Source organism: Schistocerca americana, unplaced genomic scaffold, assembly GCF_021461395.2.
Source record: "Schistocerca americana isolate TAMUIC-IGC-003095 unplaced genomic scaffold, iqSchAmer2.1 HiC_scaffold_1291, whole genome shotgun sequence".
Classification (NCBI taxonomy): Eukaryota; Metazoa; Arthropoda; class Insecta; order Orthoptera; family Acrididae; genus Schistocerca; species Schistocerca americana.
This window is the reverse complement of record NW_025725364.1, coordinates 5,001-12,500: the sequence shown is the minus strand read 5'-3', so window position 1 is coordinate 12,500 and position 7,500 is coordinate 5,001. Positions and strand designations below refer to the sequence as shown.

Sequence of the window (7,500 nt, the reverse complement as noted above, 5' to 3'; positions counted from 1 at the left end):
GGCCCACTTGGCACTCCGATCCGAGTCGTTTGCTCGCGGCTTCAGCATATCAAGCAAGCCGGAGATCTCACCCATTTAAAGTTTGAGAATAGGTTGAGGTCGTTTCGGCCCCAAGGCCTCTAATCATTCGCTTTACCGGATGAGACTCGTACGAGCACCAGCTATCCTGAGGGAAACTTCGGAGGGAACCAGCTACTAGATGGTTCGATTAGTCTTTCGCCCCTATACCCAGCTCCGACGATCGATTTGCACGTCAGAATCGCTACGGACCTCCATCAGGGTTTCCCCTGACTTCGTCCTGGCCAGGCATAGTTCACCATCTTTCGGGTCCCAACGTGTACGCTCTAGGTGCGCCTCACCTCGCAATGAGGACGAGACGCCCCGGGAGTGCGGAGGCCGCCGCCCCGTGAAGGGCGGGGAAGCCCCATCCTCCCTCGGCCCGCGCAAGGCGAGACCTTCACTTTCATTACGCCTTTAGGTTTCGTACAGCCCAATGACTCGCGCACATGTTAGACTCCTTGGTCCGTGTTTCAAGACGGGTCGTGAAATTGTCCAAAGCTGAAGCGCCGCTGACGGGAGCGATTATTCCGCCCGAGAGCATCCCGAGCCAACAGCGGCGCGGGTCCGGGGCCGGGCCAGGTAGGTCCGTCATCCGGGAAGAACCGCGCGCGCTTGCCGGGAGCCCGAGCGCCCAAAGGGGCGAATCGACTCCTCCAGATATACCGCCGGGCAGCCAGCCAGGACACCGGGGCTCTGCCCAACAGACGCGAACCGAGGCCCGCGGAAGGACAGGCTGCGCACCCGGGCCGTAGGCCGGCACCCAGCGGGTCGCGACGTCCTACTAGGGGAGAAGTGCGGCCCACCGCACACCGGAACGGCCCCACCCCGCGGCGAGTGGAAAGGCAACCGGACACGGCCCCGCCGCGGATTGCTCCGCGCGGGCGGCCGGCCCCATCTGCCGAGGGCGGAGGCCAGTGGCCGGATGGGCGTGAATCTCACCCGTTCGACCTTTCGGACTTCTCACGTTTACCCCAGAACGGTTTCACGTACTTTTGAACTCTCTCTTCAAAGTTCTTTTCAACTTTCCCTCACGGTACTTGTTCGCTATCGGTCTCGTGGTCATATTTAGTCTCAGATGGAGTTTACCACCCACTTGGAGCTGCACTCTCAAGCAACCCGACTCGAAGGAGAGGTCCCGCCGACGCTCGCACCGGCCGCTACGGGCCTGGCACCCTCTACGGGCCGTGGCCTCATTCAAGTTGGACTTGGGCTCGGCGCGAGGCGTCGGGGTAGTGGACCCTCCCAAACACCACATGCCACGACAGGCGGCAGCCTGCGGGGTTCGGTGCTGGACTCTTCCCTGTTCGCTCGCCGCTACTGGGGGAATCCTTGTTAGTTTCTTTTCCTCCGCTTAGTAATATGCTTAAATTCAGCGGGTAGTCTCGCCTGCTCTGAGGTCGTTGTACGAGGTGTCGCACGCCACACCGCCAGCCGGCTGTGCACGCTACCGAGTAAGTACCGGTATGCGAACCGCCAGGCGACGGGCGCGCATCGCACATTTCAGGAGGCGCGGCCGGCCCCACAGGCGGCCGCGACGCTCCCAGGTCTGCGAAGCGGGGCAAACGCCGCGCGCTTCAGTATACGTAGCCGACCCTCAGCCAGACGTGGCCCGGGAACGGAATCCATGGACCGCAATGTGCGTTCGAAACGTCGATGTTCATGTGTCCTGCAGTTCACATGTCGACGCGCAATTTGCTGCGTTCTTCATCGACCCACGAGCCGAGTGATCCACCGTCCTGGGTGATCTTTTCTTAGTTTCCACTGTCTCTTTCAAGACAGTTGCATAGGCGGGACGTAGGCGTGTGGCGGCCCCTGTTCAAGCGTTCTGTGTCCAACGGCCTCACGGCCGATGGGCGTCGTACGGCTCCACACCGGAGCGGACAGGCAGTCGGGCGAAAGTCATTCAAAACCGGCGCCAGGCGCCAGGTGCCGCAGGCCAGCCGCTCCAGCGCTTCAGCGCTCGTACCACACAACATTGGCGTTAGTTTTGAGAAGCACGCGTGGTTCCGCACGCGGCGCACGGCTACTGCGAGCCGTACAGGTAGCGTGTTGCGCGACACGACACGCACACCGAAAGACATGCAGTCTAGTCGGTAATGATCCTTCCGCAGGTTCACCTACGGAAACCTTGTTACGACTTTTACTTCCTCTAAATGATCAAGTTTGGTCATCTTTCCGGTAGCATCGGCAACGACAGAGTCAATGCCGCGTACCAGTCCGAAGACCTCACTAAATCATTCAATCGGTAGTAGCGACGGGCGGTGTGTACAAAGGGCAGGGACGTAATCAACGCGAGCTTATGACTCGCGCTTACTGGGAATTCCTCGTTCATGGGGAACAATTGCAAGCCCCAATCCCTAGCACGAAGGAGGTTCAGCGGGTTACCCCGACCTTTCGGCCTAGGAAGACACGCTGATTCCTTCAGTGTAGCGCGCGTGCGGCCCAGAACATCTAAGGGCATCACAGACCTGTTATTGCTCAATCTCGTGCGGCTAGAAGCCGCCTGTCCCTCTAAGAAGAAAAGTAATCGCTGACAGCACGAAGGATGTCACGCGACTAGTTAGCAGGCTAGAGTCTCGTTCGTTATCGGAATTAACCAGACAAATCGCTCCACCAACTAAGAACGGCCATGCACCACCACCCACCGAATCAAGAAAGAGCTATCAATCTGTCAATCCTTCCGGTGTCCGGGCCTGGTGAGGTTTCCCGTGTTGAGTCAAATTAAGCCGCAGGCTCCACTCCTGGTGGTGCCCTTCCGTCAATTCCTTTAAGTTTCAGCTTTGCAACCATACTTCCCCCGGAACCCAAAAGCTTTGGTTTCCCGGAGGCTGCCCGCCGAGTCATCGGAGGAACTGCGGCGGATCGCTGGCTGGCATCGTTTATGGTTAGAACTAGGGCGGTATCTGATCGCCTTCGAACCTCTAACTTTCGTTCTTGATTAATGAAAACATACTTGGCAAATGCTTTCGCTTCTGTTCGTCTTGCGACGATCCAAGAATTTCACCTCTAACGTCGCAATACGAATGCCCCCGCCTGTCCCTATTAATCATTACCTCGGGTTCCGAAAACCAACAAAATAGAACCGAGGTCCTATTCCATTATTCCATGCACACAGTATTCAGGCGGGCTTGCCTGCTTTAAGCACTCTAATTTGTTCAAAGTAAACGTGCCGGCCCACCGAGACACTCACTCAAGAGCACCCTGGTAGGATTGCAACGGGGTCCGCCTCGGGACGCACGAGCACGCACGAGGCGCGTCGCACGCCTTCAGCTCGCCCCACCGGCAGGACGTCCCACGATACATGCCAGTTAAACACCGACGGGCGGTGAACCAACAGCGTGGGACACAAATCCAACTACGAGCTTTTTAACCGCAACAACTTTAATATACGCTATTGGAGCTGGAATTACCGCGGCTGCTGGCACCAGACTTGCCCTCCAATAGATACTCGTTAAAGGATTTAAAGTGTACTCATTCCGATTACGGGGCCTCGGATGAGTCCCGTATCGTTATTTTTCGTCACTACCTCCCCGTGCCGGGAGTGGGTAATTTGCGCGCCTGCTGCCTTCCTTGGATGTGGTAGCCGTTTCTCAGGCTCCCTCTCCGGAATCGAACCCTGATTCCCCGTTACCCGTTACAACCATGGTAGGCGCAGAACCTACCATCGACAGTTGATAAGGCAGACATTTGAAAGATGCGTCGCCGGTACGAGGACCGTGCGATCAGCCCAAAGTTATTCAGAGTCACCAAGGCAAACGGACCGGACGAGCCGACCGATTGGTTTTGATCTAATAAAAGCGTCCCTTCCATCTCTGGTCGGGACTCTGTTTGCATGTATTAGCTCTAGAATTACCACAGTTATCCAAGTAACGTGGGTACGATCTAAGGAACCATAACTGATTTAATGAGCCATTCGCGGTTTCACCTTAATGCGGCTTGTACTGAGACATGCATGGCTTAATCTTTGAGACAAGCATATGACTACTGGCAGGATCAACCAGGGAGCTGCGTCAACTAGAGCTGAGCAGCCGGCCGCCCGGGAGTGTGTCCCGGGGGCCCGCGCGAACACGCAAGCGTCCGCTCAATTATTCTGCAAACAGGAGGAGGCTGAGCTCCCCTGCACCATACACCTCGAAACCCTCTCAGGTCCCGGCGGCGCGCAGCGCCGTCCTAAGTACTTGGTCGGGTTCGAGAGAGGCGCAATCGCCCGGAGTTTGGCGAGTAGACGCTTTAGGTGCGACCACCCGTGCTCCCAACTGAGCTTGCCGCTGCCGACAGAGGCCCGGGAGCGTGCTGTCGTGGCATTGCCGGCGGGAGACAACACGCGCCACCTACGGTGACCGGCAGCTCCAACGCCAGCGCCACAGAAGGACAAAAGCCCCACTTGGGTGCCGAAGCGAACTCTCCCAGCACAGCGCACGCGCCAACACGTCCGCACAGCTGCGATACAAACCACCTGCGAGAACCGCAGAGGCGACCGAGCAGCAGACGGCGTCGCGGCGCCGAGCGCCGGGCGGCGGCGCATCCTCAGCGCACACAGTCCTCAATCGGACCAGCACACTGCAGATGTCCACCGCGCTTCGCACCGGGCCCGCGAGGACCTACTTTGGCCGCACGGCGCCGCGTGCAGGGTGCGCCGGCGCGCAGCTGCGCCGCCTGCCGCCTCCGTCGGCCGGCGCGCCTGCCACTGGCCGCCCCCACCAGCCGGCTGTAGCGCGTGCGCCCACGCACCGCACGGCCAACACGCCGGGAGGCCCCCCCTCACCGGCCGGGGACGGTCCCACCCAGCCACCGCCGCGTATCGCTTCACACCCACATGCCATTCACGTTCGTGGGCATGGTGGGTATCGCTGCAACAACCGGTTGGTAGCTCAACCGATCGTCGCCATCACTGATTCACCCCTAGCGAGAACAACCGCACCACAACGGTTTACCAGTTGTTCATTTGCGTAACGTCACCAGCAAACGTAGGCGTCCATCGCCATTTGCAAATTCAACGATTGTTGCATGCCTGTGTCAGGTGTCACGACACACTGTCTGCCCACATACACGCAACAACATGTCCACGCTTAGCGAACACGTGGAAGGTGGCCCCCGTACGTATGCGATGTCCATTGCGCGAACGACTGTCAACCGGCCTCTGTCGCATGTCGCAGATGTGGAACGCAGGTGCACCGTGCTATCACGGTGTGTGAGAAGAGACGACTACGTCTGACAACACGCGCCACTACATCAACAGACGGCTCATGCTGATCGCCATCCAGGGCATACCACACTGCAATCCAGCTCTTATAGGGAGACGACACGTAGCTGAGTGCACAACATTTGGACCGCATGGTTCGCCGTTGTTGGCGCAGTCGTTGTACGGTCACATGTACCACGATGTATCATTCAGTACATGAGGACCAATGTGCAGTACAGTGTGTGATTTGGACGTACAACATCAGCGGACAGTTGACACAGGCCGTACCACAGCGTAGGCTAAGTGCTTCGCCATGCGAATGCCAATGAACAACTGCAAATGCCAATGAACAACTGCAAAGGGCATTGAGCATGTACGTCCTGCTGCCATCCACATTACAGTGTATAGCTGCAAGGTGTTTAACATGAAGCGATACACTGGGGACCGGGCAGTGCGAGTAGCAAACTATATTGCGGGGGGTTGCAGTTAGGCAACACTACACTAATTTAACGCGTCGTATGACAATTACAGAGCAGGTTAAGGCCCAACGTGTGTTGGGTTAAGGCCAACGTGTGTTGGGTTAAGGCCCAACGTGTGTTGGGTTAAGGCCCAACGTGGTGTTGGGTTACGGCCCAACGTGTGTTGGGTTAAGGCCCAACGTGTGTTGGGTTAAGGCCCAACGTGTGTTGGGTTACGTTAAGGGGCAATGTGGGTTACGTTAAGGGGCAATGTGGGTTACGTTAAGGGGCAATGTGGGTTACGTTACGGCGCAATATAGGTTACGTTACGGCGCAATATAGGTTACGTTAAGGGGCAATGTGGGTTACGTTACGGCGCAATATAGGTTACGTTACGGCGCAATATAGGTTACGTTAAGGCGCAATATCGGTTACGTTAAGGCGCAATACAGGTTACGTTAAGGCGCAATACAGGTTACGTTAAGGCGCAATACAGGTTACGTTAAGGCGCAATACAGGTTACGTTAAGGCGCAATACAGGTTACGTTAAGGCGCAATACAGGTTACGTTAAGGCGCAATACAGGTTACGTTAAGGCGCAATACAGGTTACGTTAAGGCGCAATGCAGGTTACGTTAAGGCGCAATGCAGGTTACGTTAAGCGCAATACAGGTTACGTTAAGGCGCAATGCAGGTTACGTTAAGGCGCAATGCAGGTTACGTTAAGGCGCAATACAGGTTACGTTAAGGCGCAATACAGGTTACGTTAAGGCGCAATACAAGGTTACGTTAAGGCGCAATACAGGTTACGTTAAGGCGCAATACAGGTTACGTTAAGGCGCAATACAGGTTACGTTAAGGCGCAATACAGGTTACGTTAAGGCGCAATACAGGTTACGTTAAGGCGCAATACAGGTTACGTTAAGGCGCAATACAGGTTACGTTAAGGCGCAATACAGGTTACGTTTAAGGCGCAATACAGGTTACGTTAAGGCGCAATACAGGTTACGTTAAGGCGCAATACAGGTTACGTTAAGGCGCAATACAGGTTACGTTAAGGCGCAATACAGGTTACGTTAAGGCGCAATACAGGTTACGTTAAGGCGCAATACAGGTTACGTTAAGGCGCAATACAGGTTACGTTAAGGCGCAATACAGGTTACGTTAAGGCGCAATACAGGTTACGTTAAGGCGCAATACAGGTTACGTTAAGGCGCAATACAGGTTACGTTAAGGCGCAATACAGGTTACGTTAAGGCGCAATACAGGTTACGTTAAGGCGCAATACAGGTTAGGGTAAGGTACGACATAGGTTAGGTTAAGGTACGACATAGGTTAGGTTAAGGTACGACATAGGTTAGGTTAAGGTACGACATAGGTTAGGTTAAGTACGACATAGGTTAGGTTAAGGTACGACATAGGTTAGGTTAAGGTACGACATAGGTTAGGTTAAGGTACGACATAGGTTAGGTTAAGGTACGACATAGGTTAGGTTAAGGTACGACATAGGTTAGGTTAAGGTACGACATAGGTTAGGTTAAGGTACGACATAGGTTAGGTTAAGGTACGACATAGGTTAGGTTAAGGTACGACATAGGTTAGGTTAAGGTACGACATAGGTTAGGTTAAGGTACGACATAGGTTAGGTTAAGGTACGACATAGGTTAGGTTAAGGTACGACATAGGTTAGGTTAAGGTACGACATAGGTTAGGTTAAGGTACGACATAGGTTAGGTTAAGGTACGACATAGGTTAGGTTAAGGTACGACATAGGTTAGGTTAAGGTACGACATAGGTTAGG

The 7,500-nt window shown here is 55.2% G+C and overlaps 3 non-coding genes across 3 annotated transcripts in view; all 3 read right to left on the bottom strand.

Annotated features, from left to right (window-relative positions):
* The window catches only part of LOC124564186, a 4,222-nt gene extending 2,762 nt beyond the window's left edge, over positions 1 to 1,460 (bottom strand). The window contains exon 1 of the ribosomal RNA XR_006970481.1: positions 1 to 1,460. This exon is cut by the window's left edge and continues 2,762 nt beyond it. This is a non-coding gene — a ribosomal RNA (large subunit ribosomal RNA).
* Positions 1,461 to 1,648: 188 nt separating this feature from the next.
* Positions 1,649 to 1,803, bottom strand: LOC124564180. The gene has a single exon (XR_006970476.1). It is a non-coding gene; the product is annotated as a 5.8S ribosomal RNA (ribosomal RNA).
* Positions 1,804 to 2,154: 351 nt separating this feature from the next.
* LOC124564184 lies at positions 2,155 to 4,064 on the bottom strand. The gene has a single exon (XR_006970479.1). It is a non-coding gene; the product is annotated as a small subunit ribosomal RNA (ribosomal RNA).
* Between the last annotated feature and the right edge of the window lie 3,436 nt (positions 4,065 to 7,500).